General features: G+C 35.4%; 1 protein-coding gene across 4 annotated transcripts in view; it reads right to left on the reverse strand.

Moving 5' to 3' along the window:
• Window positions 1–18,692, reverse strand: part of ELAVL2 (ELAV like RNA binding protein 2) — a 151,687-nt gene that overhangs the window by 132,439 nt on the left and 556 nt on the right. The gene's annotated exons all lie outside the window — the stretch shown is intronic.

Consider the following 18,692-nt stretch of genomic DNA (forward strand, 5'->3'; position numbering starts at 1 on the left):
CAGACTTCTCCAAGCTTCCCTCTGGAGCCCACACATCTCATGTAAAATTAATACAAGTAATTAAAAATAGCAGTTTCCAAAGTTAAAGGAAACCATCTGTCTCAGCTGGTGGCAATCAGTCATTTCGCTGGCCCCTTTACCCGGACCTGGAAAGAAACGGTTTTTCTGCTTCCGATGCTCGGAGGCTCTTTCTTATATTGAAGATTTATGTTTCCACTTGTGTGCGATGCACGTCTAATTTGAAATAATAAAGCCGAGCTGAGCAACCAGTCAATCAGAGCTATCAACGGCGCTCGGCTAGGAGCCCTGCCCCCACCTCCCTCCGGTCTCTAACCTTTCCCTCCACCCCTCCTCTCTCCTCCCTCCTGTGCCCTTTCACACACTAGAGTCCCCTCCCCCCCAACACACACACGCGCGCTGGTGTTTAGATCAAACCCTTGCCCACAGAGCCAGTGACCGCGCCGGGGCCCGGTGACAAAGGCGGAGTTTGTATCAGAAGAAGACTGAGGCCCGGGGAGACACGGCGGCGAGAGAAACAGCTGTCTTATCAGCCCGCTGCAGAGATGAAGATGGCTCGAGAGGTCCTCAACAGATAATCACTTGAATAGGTTTGCAATGCGCCAAACTTCACGCTTGATAAGGCCAACCCAATGTAGAGAGCAGCCCAGATCCTGCTCCATTCTGTTTTATCTGGGCTGTAAATTAAGAAATTGAAATTCAGGTGGCAGAGGCAGCAGTCTACTGATAGACCGCTGAAGTAAACTGTCATTAAAACGCTTTCGGTCGGCAGAGAGGGGGCGCCCGGAATGGGATGTTTTGTTTTGTTTTGTTTTGTTTTTTAAATGGGGGGAGTGGAGCGGTGAGAGAAAAAGCCCACGGGTTTTAAAAATTACTTTGGGGAGGAGACACTTTGAGGAAGTGTAGCAAAGGGACACAGCATTTTGGCCAGGATTCCTAATCATAGCTACGAGGCATAAACAATTTGAAAAGTATAAAGTTGTGTGAAGTTTGGTGTAATCGAGATTAAGGAACAATTTAAACCAATTTGATAGAAAATAGAAACCTGTCTTTATCCAAGGATGGGCCAGCGGAAGCTCTCTGACTACAGTATTAGAAACCGATTGCAAATGGACTTTAAAATTTCCCCTTTGTTGTAAGAAAGTCAGGTCAGCCGGATACAGAGGAGTTCCCATCAACTTGAGGTTAACTTGACATTTTGTTGAAGTGATAGAGCCACCAGAGAAATTTCAGGGTGATTTTAGAATGGCCTAAGAAGTTGTTAACCACAGAAAAGAATCTGCTTAGCTACTTACAGGAATGAGAGTTAGATATCACCCCTCCCCTTTGCCCAGGTAATTACTATGGGCTAATTCAGGAAACAAAAAATTCCACATCTTTCGACACTACCTGGTTCTTACAGCACAGTGTATATGGTACTCTTCTGTTGGCTTTTATGAATATGAGGCATGAAATTCTATGCATTATTTGAATAAATGGTTCACAAAAAGCTTTAAATGTACAATCATCAGAGTATAGCCAGTGACCTTCTTGTCTTGATTCACTGATGACTTTGCGCTGTACTTTGTACTTTCTGTAGTTGAGTAGATTGTAAATTCACTGGTATGCACTTAGGAGAGTGCATAAGTATGAGAGGACACATTCCATTTTCCACAACATCATTTATATTTTAAGTTTTAGCAACATTTCTAAAAAGGTACCTTCAGTTGATAACACATAGTTAACACACCTTTAGAAAATCAATGTTTTTACTTTGTTTAACCCCAAAATGTTGATCAATGTCAGAGTACACTTAATTGACAATATAAAGACTGCTCAAAATACAATGGGATGAGAAAGAATTAAAAATGAATTGTAAGGAAAAGGGATGAGAAAAAAATGGAACATGCTAGTCTATGTTTCAACATTTATTAAACTATAGTGCTCTATTTAAAAACAATCATTTAAACTTTGAAGTTGCCATCTGATTACTCACATGGAAGCAAATAAATATGCCATAACATTTCAAACACAGTTAGTTTGAATACTTTATGTAAAAGTCTCTCATATAAGACAGAGAACAGGTTTGTTTTATTTTAAATTCAAATACATGGATGAATGAGTGCTGTATGTATCCTTCTAACAGGAGAGAAATTTATTTTTATGTAAGTTAACTTTTCCCTTCTGTACCATCACTTTCTATATTTTCATATTGGTTTAAACAATGGCTACTCCATAAACATTTGAAGAAGTATGATTTTAGTGAACTGTAGCCTTTTAGCCTTTATTATACTATTATCTGCAGTCAGTCAGATCATTTTCTGCTTGTTAAAATATTCAAACAAGTTTGAATTGCCAGCTGTAATGAGTCCTACGAGGCTATGATTTTTATTTTTGTTTTCCTTAATTAAATTGAAAATCTGCATGCAATGGACAGCTTAAACTCTTCTTTATCAAAATAGGTAGGACTTTTTAAAAAATGAGAATTTACATTTACATAAGGGTTAAAAGATGCACTCTCACTAGGTTTGAAATGTGAGAAGAATTTTATAAATTTACATTATAATACCTCAGAAAAGATCATTTAAAAAATAAAAATTTCATCATTGAACAGAAAAACATTTTATCACGAATTTATTCTAAAAACCACTCCTCTCTAATTTTTGTCACAAATGATATATTTGATTTCTAAAGCCACTGCAATTCACTATGAATGATGAAAAATAAAAAATTCCAAAAATGCAAATTTTATTTTTAAAAGGATTCTCCATCATTAATTCCTCTTTGGTAATGGGATAGTAGATTTTTAAGGCAAATAGTCTCTCTATGATGTATAAAGACAAAAATATCGGAAGCTTTGGAAATATCTAAAAGTTGTAGTATTTTTGTTTAAAACTGATTATAATTCTATCACCCAAAAAAGGAAATCAGACTACTCATTATGTCCTTTCATATATAACATTTATATTCAGGTGAGGGTCAAATGAGGGATTCATTATCACCTCCTATTTCTAAATATTTATTCCCAATCTTTGACAAAGGTCCATTTCAGTTTGATGCAAGCATCTTGAGTGCCTATCATGTGCCAGAACAACACAGCTGGATTAGAAACTAAATGCCTAAAGGAAATCAGATTACTTTTCAGGGTATCCTAGTAAAAGGAAAATGTGGGAGGTTCAACTCAAATTAATGTGTTGTATAAAAACCGTCTTCACAGTGTGTTTGGATTTTGTTGTTATTATTTATCTTTGTATAATATCTTTTGTATATAGAAAAAGCTTTGTGTAACATCTTTTTATAAGTTTTTAAATAGTATCGCTTGCCAAAAATCAGCCCTTTAAACAGAAACTGAAGTATTACTCTCCTATGAGCTACAGTTTTGCTAATGACCAGGAGCTTGGGTGTTTTACTTCAGACGCTGCCAGATGCGAACCTGACGGCATCACTACACAGTCCTAGACAAGTTACTTTATCTCGTACGAGCCACGATTTGCTGATCCATAAAATGGTGGTAATGCTTAATTTAGAATCACTGTGAGGTTCAATGTAATTGTGAGTTTACAATAATCAAACTTCCTGGGGTGGAGGAAGCAGTGGATACATGGTAACTACAGTTACGAGAACAAAAATGATGATGTAACACATCTATTTGATGAAGCCAGATTTAGAATTTGTTTTCATATGCTGTCTCAAGTATTTTCATTTGCTCTCATTAGCATCTTACCTGATAAATCTTATGATAAATATCTTCTCACATTTCTAATTGTAGCCAAGTTTAAAAGGCCTCAAAAGGCACAACATTTTTTTCTGCCCTGTGTCGCTTCAATGTATTTTCCAATACAATTTCATGATTTACCCATAAAAAGCTGTGGGTCTTCAAGAAGCAACTTAGTCTGAGGTCCCATTTGACTGATACAATAATAAAAACACCTTAGAATTTTATAGTACCTTTTATCACAGAACGCTCAATGCACTTTTACATATTTATCATTGTAACCCAGGAGATAGGAAGGACATAAATGATTTCTCATTTTCAGGGGCATAACAGAGGCAGTAGGAATTTAGGTAACATTTGTAAGATTAATAGACCGAGAGAACAGGTTTCCTGAATGTTAGCCTTTCTGCCATGTTTGCTCTCTTTGGCATTCCTTATGACCATCGTTACTTTAGTTAGGCTCAAAATTTTAGTATTTGGCATTAAGTATAGGTTATCATTTGGTTAATTACTTGCTGAAATTAAATTGAATTGAATATATATTATCTGTGTCTAATCAAATTAAAACATTTTGACTTTATGCCAAAAGACACTTTTGTTATTCAACTATATATATGTGTACTATAAGGCAAGATTTTTTTTAAGTTACTATTCCTTCATGGCCTTGAAATAAGCCAGTTTCAATCTCCTTATCACTCACCTCTCCCCAGGCTCATCCCTCTCTCCACATGTATTTTTATAGGGTATTATATTTATTCCATTTACCAAGGCTAACAGTACTTCCTACTTTAGTTTTCAATTTCTTTGGTTGTCTATGTTTGAAAAATCTATCAAAATGAATATCCAGAAGAATACAGAAGTAGACTGTGTAAAGGACACAAGAGAATGCGCTTTTTATAATAGTTTTTTATTTGTTTTGAATGAAACGAAATTGAAATGATGTCCACTTGACTTTGTAAAACGTACAATATCAAAAAAACACTAAAACTTGCTTGGGGTTCATAGTTTTGCAGTTCCCTGCTAGGCTCACTTAACTACGGGTCAATACAGCTGCAGCTATAGCTGTGGACGCTCGGTGAGTCAGTAGAACGGCAGGAAAGAAAACTGATAACAGAGTGAACCTTGACTTCTGGATGTTTAAATTCATGGGTTACAATGGAAAAACAGATAATGTTTTTATTTGAAAGTTAAGCAGGCAGCTCTCTGCATCCTAAAGGACTCTTGTGTTTGATAAGATTGACCTACCCAAAGTCAAGGCCAGCACTGACTGCCAGACTTGTCTGAGGAAGTACAAGGAGCACCAAGACGACGAACACATGCACCGCACAGAACAGCCAGAGCTGTCTTTACCGCCATTCCCCCCAACCCCTTGAACCCTTCCCGCTGATGTCACTACATGGAAAATCTGGTTCCCTGAAGGAGTACATTGCTGTGCATTTTACGGCTGAGAATACTGTTTAACAGAAATAATGTTCTGTTCCTTTGGTCATTGTCATTCTGGTATGAAATATTAGAGAATATGGTAGTTTGAAATGTCAGTTTTTGTAAACATGAGTTGGAAGATATAATATAAATGAGTGGTATTACAGACTATTTAAGCTGTTTGAGTAACAAATAGACATTTCCTTGAATTATTTTGACACAATTTACTGTGGAATTTCTTTTTTTCTTTTGCTGATACTTCTAGATTCTTTGTGCAGACAATAAAAAGAAAAGCCTTTCTTTTCTGTCAGTGCTCATTATTTAACTGTAGAACACTGAGGTTTTCTAGAATACTAGTATTTCCTAGATGTAAAATGAGTATTAAAAGAGAGGCGTGTCTCCATATTATCCATATCAAAAGGATACATGAAAATTTGGGGTCTTTACAAGATTTTTATAAAAGAGGAAAATATTAATATATATTACGGTGTTTCAGTCCCTAGCTTTAGAAGGCACTGATATAAGTCTCTTTTGGGGGAGGGGTGTTTGTGTGTGTGTTCAGAGCAAATGAAGTGAGGCTCAGGGGTGATAACTACAAAACCCTGGTGAAGACCAGGCCCGCTGCGGTGGAGGACAAGGACCGGAAAGCCCTAGGCCATCAGGTTGGTCATGTGTTGCGGGGTCACATCACAGAGGGTTTTGAAAGCCAGCAGAGAAAATTACTGGCAGAAAACTACTGGACGCCGGGTATAGGTATTGACAAGGGTTCATTTTGGACATGCTAAGCAGGGAGAGACTAAAAGATAGAGGAATCAGAATCAAGACATGAGGAGAGTTAAGAAGCTTTTTGTCTAAACTCAGAGACTCCTCAGAATGAGATGGCAAGGGCCGGGACAAATAGAGATGGAGGCAGACTGACAGGCGTAGAAGAGGGGTTTACACTGACACTAGTACAAGTGTTGTTGAATGGTCAAAAAGTAATAGGGTTCTGAACAAATAATACCTTCAAGCCAAAAAGTCCTCCCCCTAAAGCTATGAGGGCATGAAAACCAGGAACCAGAGCCCATCAGGCTGCACTTTGCTTAGCTGTGGATGTCCCTAAGACACTTGGTGCCTAAGGTGGTGGGGTGAGGGGACTTTAGAAGCACTAGCTAGGAAAGGATACATTGTGGCACTGAGCTAAGATTCCTAGGCTTGAAGGAAGAAGGCATGAGTCCAGGTATTATTTCTCCCACAAATCAGCTCATTCCCTTCAGCAAGTCATTGACTAAACCTGATGAGTCCCCAGAAGACTGGGTTAGTAGTAATGATGATAATGGGTAACAAGTATTGAGTACATACTATGTGCTAGGCAGCATTCTAGTATTCTTTCCATGCATTAAATCATTCACCCTCTCAACAGTCATATCATTTTAAAGATGAAGAAACTGAAGAAATTAAGTAATTTACCAAGATCATACAACTAAAAATGGACGGAGCTGGAATTTGACCCAAAGTAATCCATTTCTAGGGCCCAAATCTTTAACTGCTATTTAGTAGATGACCCTGAAGGTACATTCTAGATGCAAAATTCAGTAAAATTCTAAAGAAATATAGCAGAAATTAAAGATGATATAAGACTTGCAAGAGAAATAAAGCATAAAAAAGAAGAGATACTATAATTAATATACACAATCTTTTTTATAATGAAACTAATCATACTCATGTCTTGCTATGCTATTGCTAACAAGTGGAAGAGACAGAAAAATGATTGTTAAACAATTTGCTTCTTGAAAATGATGCAGGTCAAATACAATAGGATTTTGAGAAACATCATATATGATGTCCTAGGAGATTCTAGCTTCCATGTAATACTATTTTGGGTTTGAGGAAATTTAATTATTTAGCTTCTGTAAATTTTAATTTTCAGAAGTCTACTCCATAACCATATAGTGAACAGTTATAAAACCATTGAAACAGATAGCACATATTTTAATGACATGTAAAGATTTGCGTGACGTGTTGTTGATAGGACTCAACATACTGAAAAGGATCTTAGCCAGAACATTATGCAGTGGCTATTTTGAGGTAATGGGAGTAGGACTTATAGTTATTAATTTTTTTATGTTGTCTGCACTATTCAGCTTGTAAAACTTCTGAGCATGCATTCTTTTTTATAAATCAGAAAAACAGGTAGTTTCGTGTTGGGGGAAAAGAATCTCTACAGCTCAGGAGCTCAGCTTCAGCCCTGTTAGCCAGCAGGTGGGAGCAGGTGGTAGATACTAAGTGGTGAGCACCAGCGACCTCTTAGAAGACAACTTAGATTTTGAGAGAGGGTAGATTGGTAGCCCTGGAGCTGCACAGTTTATAACGAAAACAATATTCACTTACAAAAACAAATCTTGAGATTTAATTCCTAGGAAAAATAAATCTAATAGAGCAAAATGACAAAAATCTCAGAAACTGCTTTACCAGTTTCTTAGAAGAATATAATATCAGATATAACTCCTCTAGCCAATTAGAATTGCCTAATATTACTTATACATCAGAGTATCAACCATTTCCTTTACTCCCTGCCTAGCTGTATTAGCTAAGGGATTTTTTTTCATTTAATTAATCATTTCTTTTCCTTAGTATATTCTTTCCCACAGTTGTTAAAGAATCTCAGAAAAGGAACCTTCACTCCCAACTAGAAAAGCCCTTAAAGTGATTTGTTTATACTTCTATATCATTTAATAAATGAAAATCATAATACGGTAAATAATTATAATGAGATTAAACAAAACCTGGCTTCCTGACAGGTACCATTTAGTGAATTGCTATCTCAATGCCCTAAACAGTCACCTGAGTTAATCCAATTTTCATATTGTTTAATTTTTGCTTTTAAAATCATTTTTTAGAGAATGAGAAACTGGCTCACTGTTTCAACTCAATAGGATTGTATAGTCTGAACATCCTTACTTATTTACTGTGCCATTTAAAAATATTCTAATATTATGACCAAGAATCTAACAAGAGCTACATGCAAATATTATTTTTATCTTATTGTAAAATAAATTTATATTATTGTAAAGTATGTGAGTTAGAAATATTAATGTAACAATTTTATGTTATAATATATGAATATTATGATTAAACAGGTAATAGTGGTAGAACTAGAAAAGGAGGTACTATGGGTATCAAAATAAAGGAAATTTACTTGTAAACATATGTTTTAACGTGGCTGTTACAATCCTTTAGGCTGTATAAGTTGTGAGTATATACTATCTTTTAGATACGAGTTACGATCGTTTGGAAGAAAGTTATCTGCCATAAACAGAGCACATGAAGTGCCGCTGCCCTCGCTCCCGCACTCATTTGACTCATGGCGCAGTCTTGAGTAATTTTAAACCAAACATGACTGCGGCAATCAATTTTCATCCAATTTATTGGGCATGAGTTAAAGCCAATTAAAAAACCATTTTTGGTGCAATTCAAGGGGAAAAATGTATAAACCCATGAAAAACAGATTTCAGTCCTAGACATGAGTCATCACTATTCTAAATAATGGTGTCAGCCCTAAATCAGAAAGAAAAAATCCTAAAATTGCACATTCTGCATAGGAACCTTCATATATCAGCAATGATTTTATACAATTATAAATATTGTTAAATGAGAAATTGACCTGGAAGAAAAAGCATGCTCTTCTGACACTGCCTCATTTCTGAGTATTTTTTAGCCGTGAAATTAAAAGGTAGTTTATGGCAGCTCCTGAGTTTCTGAATTAAGAACTGAGGTAGAAAGTCATCTGTGACCTTTATACAAAGAAAGCAAATCTTTTTTCTTGTAATTTTCAAGTATCCTTTACCTATTAGAGCACGTCTTCTTTCGCATGAATACAATGCTTTCTTTTAAGGCCATAAAATGAAACAATCTTTGTGCACACTGGCTCATCTTAGGGTCATCAAAGCAGCAAAATGGAAGCTTCTGGGATAGAAATTGCAGTTATAAAATACAGCCACACATTTTTAATTTGTATATTAAAAAGGCCTTTTCTAGTTCAGGGTTGTAGCAATTCAGTGTATTCAAGCAGACCTGAGTTCTGGTTCTGCCTCTCCCATGTCCTTCGTACGTGACGTCAGGCACATTGCTGACCTCCCCAGTCCTCAGCTTTCTCATTGGTAAAAAAGTCTAAAAGTAATAATAGCCACCTTCTAGGGATACTGTGAGCATGAGGTGAAAAAAATATTTGTCAAGAGCTTAGGGGAGTGCCTGACAGAGTGAATCTCCAGTGAATGACAGAACCGGGAAGATGAAAGGCCAGTGATTCCCACACATAGCTGTGCATCAGTGCCTCAGCCTGCCTGTGGAGTTGTTTTCTTGTAAAGTATGAATGCCTGGTCTCCACCCCGGGAGATTACTTAAGTAATTATGAGGTGAGCTCTAGGCATAATGTGATTGTAAAAACATCCGTGGGTGATTCTGATGAACCACTGATTTAAGGCAAAAAATGGTACAGAGTTTTCACTTGCTCAGTTAACAAGGAGTTAAACTCTGGCTTGAACTATTTTGGTTTGGCTCTCTGCTGAGCAGATTAATTGGAATAATTGTCTAATTTGTACTTTGTATTATGCTGAAAGAGATTAAACTGGGAGACTTTTAAAAGATTTTATTTACATTTGCCTATCTATGAGGTCACAGAGTAAGCGTGATTTTCCACAATTTCCTGCTATTATAATGAAAGAAGAGACATGTGAGATAACCCTGGGAAATTACAGAGTCATTTCCAGTGGCATGGATATATTTTAGTGTTTACTATATCTTGTGACTTTTACTTCTATTTAATAAACATAGGCAGATAAGCCAATACTACCAAATCAATTTTTTTCATTTTATTTTCCTGCTGCGTTAGTTCTTTCTAACTGTCCTATTTCAAGATAAGTAAGTAGGCTCTTCAGTGATAGAGATCAAGGTATGCTGCACAGTTAAGAAAAGCAACTGTCAGAAAAACACATCTGTACTTTGGCCTGACATGACCACCCTACTGGGCACTCACCATGATATTTTAACAAAAAGGACTGCATTTTCCCTGGGAGTGACTTTCACATATTAAGAAAAACCACTGCACTCCTTGATATCTTCCCTTGTCATGAAAGTCTGGCAGTCACATAACTGGGCTGCACTTTGAGTGGGTCAGTCTTACCAAATTATGAGACATTTAGGATACGGCCATACCACCAGAGTGGTGAATACACTTTCCCTGGATCTAAGGATGCAAATTGCAAAGACTACCTAAGAGCTTAACAGGATAAAATACTTCTTTTTCTGGCAACATTCTCCAGAAATGTTGCCAGAAACCCTTTCAGGGTTTAAAAATGACTTTATAGTCTAGATACAGTTCAGTATCATGTATTGGTGAGCTACTGATCAATCAAGATGTTGATCAAGGAGTTGGTAGAAGCAGAATCTTGTTTTAAAACTGTTTTGAAACCTTTATGTTTTTATATGATGTATATAAAATGAAATTGTAGCATTTATTTTTCTTAATAAATGAAATGGCGGTATTTTTTCACACTTCAAGGGATTAATGTGAAGCCAAAATAAAATTACACATGTGAAAACTGGAAAAAAATTATTGTGGCATAGGAATGGAGAAGAAAGTAATTACTGGTATTATTATTTATTAATGTATACAACTTTATAGTAAATTATCCAAAAGCTTTTCAGGAACATATTTCCTTTTCTTATTAAGTAAAGTTTCCCCCCCTTTTTCAATATGATTCCCTAAAAGTTTCAAAATCAAGTTATAAAATAACAACTCTATGTTGAAACTTCAAAAAATGAGATTGCCAAAAGCCTGCAGAACTCTTATGGAACATGAAAATCTATAGAAAAAGTGAAACGTTTTATTTTATTTGTTCATAAAAATAATGTTTTATGTAAGTATAGTCTTAGACAATTGGTTTCTAACATGGGGCTCTTTCAAATTGTGAAAGAGAGAGCCCTTTCAGAATTTTTAATTTAGCCAGCAGAGAATTGCTTTCTCACAGCTGGAAGTTGAACAGCTGTTGACTCTGGCACTCGTCTATCCCCTTGGTGGAGAGTTCAAGGACCCTCATTGCACCATCAGAAATACAGTCATCAATGTATTCGGTCAGAAACATGTTCCAGTGCAACCCAATTCTGTAGGACTAGGGAAGAGATAACTACGAGCTCTTGGGTCACCCAAATGGGGGAAGACATTCTCTCGGTTAGGGAAAACCATCCTCCATAAGAATGTGCTTTCTGAACCAAGGTCAGATCACAAGGCTCAAATGATCATAAGGATTCCTTAAAGGACTTTGGATGTTAGGCAGTCTCAGGATTTGGTATCCTTTTAGAATTTATCAATGTTTCCCATTCTTCCCCAACCCACCCTCCCCACTTTTTTTTTTTTTTTACATTATATAGGACATTTCTCTTTCTTTTAGGGTTCATTTTTAATCCTCAGCTGAAGACATGCCTATTGACTTTAGAGAGAGGGGAAAGGAGGGAGAGAGAGAGGGAGAGAAACATCAATTGACTGCCTCCGTACACACACCCAGATCAGGACCTAGGATATACCCTGACTGGGAATCCAACCCGTGACCTTTCAGTTCTGGGGTGATGCTCCAACCAACTGAGCCACACCGGCCAAGGTTAGGGTGTATTTCTGAGCCTTTCTTAGTGAATACTAATTAGCTAATTCCTTTTTGAATTTACAGGAAGAAGAACAAACAAAAAAGAATATTTCAGAATAGCTGCCATTGCAGTACTATTTATTGTTTCCACTAGAGGACTCTGCTCTGGATGTCTCAAAATAACTCCCCTCCCATTCCCCATGGCCTCCGGCATTTGATGCTCAACTAACTCTTGAGTTGGGCCACTGGCTACATATCAGTGTTAGAATGAAAACATTCCCCCTACTTTAACACCTCCTGCTAGTTCAATAAAGCGATGTTTAAATAACTGAACTGGCTTCAATGAACTGTACGTGCCATTTTTTCCTGCTTCTTAGCTAGATAAAATGGAGATAATTATGAAGTGGATGAGCAGGTTTAATGAAAGCCAGTTTCTTTTGGTATACTCCTGAAGCAGCAATCATCATCTGTTTGGCTTTTGAAGAGCAACAATTATAATCACTTAAACCCCCAAGGGGAACAAAAATAGAATTTACATTAGCATATAAAATATACAGCTGGATTGGGCAAGCCTATAAAATTCTGGGGAAATCATTCTAATCTGAATGCTATTCAAACTCACAAGTAAAATGAGTTCAAGAGTATTTTACATGCTTCCTTCCTATAAAATAATACATATGACAATGTTGAGAGGGCTTTCCTAAAAATGAACACAAGGAAAGAAAAAACTGTTGCCAGGAGAGAATCCCAGCAGGAATGGGCTAAACTGTATTATCAAGCTATCAGAGAGCAAAATGCATAATGATATTCATGTGAGGTACTCATCACTCGGAAGTGGAGATTTGTCATGCATTGGGGAGTTTCAGAAAGGAAATGGGGTGGTTTCAGTCTGATCAATGATGAAACTTAATCATAAATAAGTAAAATTTCAGATTAATAGTACTTTCCTCTTCGACTGTAAATGCGAAAGCAATACAAAGGAAAGTGAAATCGCTTAAGTTGATACCCTATTGTTATGAAACAGAACTCTTTTTTCTATTTTAAAACATTTTCATATCATTTCCTCTAGAATACCTGTTTCTTACACCTCCTATTCTAATTCAAGCCCAGATCACAGGCAATCTCTCTCATCATTTATGTTGTTTAATTACTTTTGCTTTTGTGTGCCTTTCACAGTTTGCAAGATACTTTTTTTCCTTTGCTAGAGCATAGAATAAAAATGGAGCCTTTGCTTTATCCATTATGCTACTAGCAACAAAACACTAACATAATCAATACTATTAAAGGCTTTCCCAGCTGCGCACATTTGTCAAAGACAGTGCATCTGAGAAATTACACTAATGAATCTTGAAAAATTCAGCATCCTACGGAGAAAACTTGCTCTCCCTCATCATAAGTACATATCAATATGGAAAAATGAGGAAAAAATATATACTTCATCTTTTTTATAGTATTTGAAGGTCACTATTACTTTTTTTTAAGTGAACAAAAGTCAATATACAAAGCTTCACCTCCACTGGAAAGCACTTTCTGAATTCCCACACTAAAGCCAACTGCAGACACATTGGTGATAACTTCCTCTGTGTTCCTAAAAGCACTTTGTACATACATGCTTCTGATAGCAATTATCTCACTGAATTAGAGCCATTGTTGACACGTCTGTCTCTACAGCCTGTGCATGGCTTGACAGCAAAGCCAACCTTCCAGGGAGTATTCCTAGGCTCAGCACAGTGCCTAGAGCCTACTAAGCATGCAGTTTATTGAGTGGCATTAGATCATTAATTTGTATTCCAACACACATCAAAACGTTATGATGTCTATGATAAGAATCAAAATATATTAAATAGGATCTCTGCCATAATGTCAAATTGAATGGTCATAAATTCAGCACTGAGAAATTAGAAAATTAAGAGTCTAGATTTCTATAGCATTCTTTACTTTCATTATTCTTAACAAAGGACAGTGGTCAATTTTCAGATGTATTAAATATTTATCATGTGTCTCGTGGTTAATTATTTTTACTGGAAACACTCAAAAAGCTGAGTTCTCAGTTCTTACTGGCAATGACCTCAGGTTTCATTAGCCATATATGTTTTCATTAAAACTGTTAACACTGCTTCCTCCGCCTTTGTGTGTCTGCCAGGTGTGGTGGCATCCAGCTTGTACTGTTCTGTTCTTTCCTGTAAACTCCTCATGCCCTGACAGGTTCTGAAAGTCCATACCATATAACTCATATAACTTTAAACACAAAATGTAACGGTTTCATTTTTTTAAAAAAATTTAAAGGGATAATTTAAAGGGACATGTACAACGTGAGGCATTCCAGGACCTAGGCAGGAACTATCTTAAAGTCCTTTCATTCTTTTCTTAATCTAAACATAGTCTACATTTTCCTCCTTATTTTTCAAGTGAAGTTATCATTTTGTATGAAGTTATGGGAGAGCAATAGTGGAGTCATAGAAGAAAACAGACTCCACAGACCTATACGAAAATACTCTTAAATTTTTAATTAATAATAAATACAAGTTAATATTCTTATCAGAAAAAAATCAGTTTTGTGGTATTAATTATCCCAAAAGTTTAAAATTGAAAAACTGCTGTAACAACTTGTCTTTTTTGTTTCATACTAATATAACCATAACTTTTATATATGTATATGTACATATATATATAACATATATACAGATTTCTACACTTTGATGAATTTGAAGGGAGAGAAAATTGTCTAGATACAGCCCTAGGTTTTTAGTACATAATAATATAATATAAATTTCTAAAGCAAGAATAAAGTAGAAAATTAAACAAATATTTCATTAACTATGACAAAAATGAGTCTGAAGTTTATTTAAGATGAGGCAAGTAACTAGAATTAGGTTTGTGGGGATGGAGGATAGGGGGGAATAAAAATCCAAGGGTCTTCTTTCAAGGAATGGTCTCCAAGGTCGAAGTGGAGTTATATGACTGACCGCTAGAATACTGTGGGGCTGAAATGCTCAAGCCTCACAATTCTTCCCTTTATAACATGGTTCTTAAAGGTCCAACATTATCGGACGTTTAATAAAAGCTACTGGCAGACACATTCATAGTAATGGGGTTTAAACATGATAGATCTGGATGATTCATTTTATAAAAATCTGAAACTTACAAAATGGATGAATCAATCTTTAAAAAGTTCTTCACTTAACAGACACATTAATTCAAATATTCTTTTATTATTTGGGCTCTCCACATATGTTTTTTAAAAAGTAACCCAATTTTTAAAAGGTTTACACAAAACAACTCAGGAGCCCATTTATTGAAAAAAGTGCAGAGAGCAGACAGAATTATTCTAAGTGCTTTCATTTCTTAGCTTAAAGTGAAAAATTGAGCAGTTTTCTATGGAATGGATATGATGGTTTCAAACTTTTTTATTGGTACTTAGGGGGAGCTGAATGGATTATCTCGATAAAATCTTAACCTCTCCATTTTTGCAGATCCAAGTTAACAAACAAACCCAATCTCTCAGGTTTAAAGATTTTGTAAATAAAAGAGAGAAAAATTAGAACTTTTTTAAAGGCAAACAATGCCCCCCCCCCGCCCCAGTATTTGAGAGTGTATGAGCTTTTTAATTTAAAAAGCAATCATATAATTGGGCCCCATTTGAAACTTCTTTTATTTTCTATATTACTTTCTATATGTTTCTTTAGTTCACTAAATTAGTGCAGTTTAAAAAATGGAGGGCCCTTAATAACTGAATAATTAGGATAGAAATTAAGTGATAGTAAGTATATCAAGGTAAACCCTAACTTAGAAAATAAATATATAGTGCCCTGACTGGTGTGTTCAGTGGGTTGGGCATCTTCCTGCAAAATGAAAGATCACCAGTTCAATTCCCAGTCAGGGCGCATGCCTGGGTTGCTGGCCAGGTCCCCAGTTGGGGGCATGAAAGAGGCAACAGATTGATGTTTCTCTCTCACATCAACATTTCTTTCTCCCTCCCTTCTCCTCTCTCTAAAAATAAATAAATAAAATTTTAAAAAAAGAAAAGAAAGAAAAAATAAATAATAGCAAAACAAACAGCACATGATTTGCTACCTGTAAAATCATGTAAACACTTCATTACTTTGGCAAACATTATTATAATTGAATTTTTTAATTCTTTAAAATAAAAAATTAAATTCCACTTGTTGGCAAAATTTTTTAAAAATCACTCTTCTTATTTGATTTTAAGTTTCTTTATAAGGAAAACTGGGTTTCCAGTTAGGTGTTCCTTTTATTAAGTAGCATTGTTGGTATTTATTTGAAAATACTTTTGTCATTCTAATTGACTTAATCTTCCTTTGTTTTTGTTATTTGTGGGAGAAGGGGGTGGATAGGATGGAGAATGAAATAAGTTCTTCATTATTATTGCTCCCAAAGAGAGACAAACAGCCAAACTGACCTAAAGTACAAAACCCAATTTGGGGATATAGTTAGGAATACTTCAGTAAGATTTTCCTTCAAAAATGTATTATTGAAACAAGAGCCAAGATTAAGAGGTACTCATTCTTAACTTTGGAATTTGTGGAGATTATATGGTTTTTATGTTGGAGGGTCTTTTTAAATTTAGCAAATAATCTCATGTTTTTCTATTAGTTGAGTCTCATTTGGTTTGATTTTAGACCCAAGTTTATAATCAAATTTTGATTCGCATCTTCACTTCATGGTTTATTCTGTTTCTAAAGCACCAAAACCCTCCCATCTAGAGTATTTTGAAGATAACTAAGATAATATACGTAAAGCACTTATATATATGACTGGGTTCATGGCTGGATCATGGCAGGTAGATAACAAATGTCAACGATCAAAGTTAACTTCCTAGCCATTTTACATTGTGTATTTGATATAGGATACACAGTAACACTAATTAGAAATAACAAATGAAGGTTATTTTTGAGTTTTTAAAATCATAGTATCACTTCAAAATGCCTGTTTTACTTTTTTGCTTCAGGCACATTGCATGTTTTAGATGGTACAAGGGGTAAAACCTGCAACGAAGATTTTAAAATCTACATCAGAAGATCCTGAACTAACATCCACTTCAGTTCCTAGATCTCATCCCTCTTTCTCCTTTATGTAGATATCTACTCATTTAAAGTGAGTCAGTGTTATGGGAAGTAATGAATGTTTCTATGAGAGCATTGCTTAGTGGAAAACACCTAGCATTTTGTTCTTATAAACATTATAAACTTTCTGTTATTTGTAAAATTTATTCTAATGGACTGGAGGCTTAGGGAAAATATCAGGGCATGACCACTGTATTTCTAATGTGCCAATAGTATATAATTGGAACACTAAGGAAAGAAATGGATTATTACATTCTGATATAATTTCCATGTTGAGAATATTTAGCAAACCTAAAATTACCACAGAATTATGGTATTAGTGAGGGGAAGTACCAGGAATATACAGCATTAGTCTAAGTACTTGTATAGGAAACTAAACATATGCACTATTACTAATTATCATTTAGAAGACAACTTTCAATTATCCAACTTATTTTAAAAAATTTTTACAATTGCCTTGAGCAGAAACAGTATTTTCAATCTGTAGGTGAAAAGCTACAGTAAAGTGGAGGGCTTGTTTGAGATGATAAAACAACTCTAAAGGGCTTTTACTCAATTAAAGCATCAAAGTAATCTAATTTTTATATGTATAGGTCATAGATTTAAATTAAGCAGTTATGACAGTTGAATAGTGTAGTCTAAAATAAATCATATAGTTAAAAAATTGGTAGTTAACTAAATTCACTATATTAGAAAAGCAAACTTCCCAGTTGAAATTCTTACCACTAAAATATATATAAAATACTACCTGCTAGTCTAAACTCATCTGATATTCTTTTTCTAAGTTTTACTGACTTGATTCCTTGTTAGTAAAACTTCCCTGACTTGTCCCAGCCGATTAGTAGTTTACTTAGCCATGTTGTTTAAGTTCTCAAACGGAAAACTGTTTTAAGGCAGGTGACTGCAAACAGCAAGAGTAAAAGCAATAGTGATGACTTTGGAAGCCAGCTGCATAAAGTGTCATTTTCCCGGTATAGTTGCTGGTAAACTACAGCAACTTCACATGGCATAGACAAAAAAAAAAAAAGTCAGTTGTTAAAATAAGTTACTAAAGTACATGTCCAATAAAATACTTTAATCTTTATTGCTATTAATCACTTTAAAAGGTTACTTTCTGTCATTCTTATGATCAGAGGATGTTTATAACAATTCACAAAATCTTTATTTCAGAATAGATTTTCAGAAATGTAAGCACATGCAATTATAGATGCACAATGTAACTGAAGAAAAAAAAGGGAAAGGTTTCAACAAAATATGAAGCCAGTTTCTTTCAGGGGTGCTTTTTTGTTTGCACCTCATCCTTCAAATGAGAAAACTTAGATGACCTTGCTATCAGAGAATGTGCAGGTCCATTCCAATATAGAGCAGCCCAGTCATCTCCATGGCAACAGCCCCTGACAATTTAAAAGGCAACTAGATTCACAAACAAAAAAAAATTAAGACTACTGAGCACTATTTTTTTTTTAAGCACAGACCTGGCCAATTTAGAATTTTCCAGAAGAAAGGTTGAGACATTTACTAACCTTGGAATTGTTCACTTTACCACAAATATTAAATTGGATACATATTTTTAGAAAGTGAACGAGATAAAGGGGCAAAACTCAGATATCCTTCCCTAGAATATACCTCCCATTTAAAAACGAATAAAAGGGATTAGGAGAGTAAGTTGAGAAAGGATCTTTAAATGAATTTGTACACTTTAGTGTAGAAAGCAGGCATGGGGGAGGAGAGAAGTAAGCAAATTCCTCTCTCCAGCCTCAAACCTTTGCAGACCACAACTTTCCCAATGCGTTACTTGATGATCATTTAGCCTTCAAAATTTGTCTAAGAATGATGGCTTCTAACGTTGCTACTTGA

This window comes from Desmodus rotundus, chromosome 1 (genome assembly GCF_022682495.2).
Source record: "Desmodus rotundus isolate HL8 chromosome 1, HLdesRot8A.1, whole genome shotgun sequence".
Taxonomy (NCBI): domain Eukaryota; kingdom Metazoa; phylum Chordata; class Mammalia; order Chiroptera; family Phyllostomidae; genus Desmodus; species Desmodus rotundus.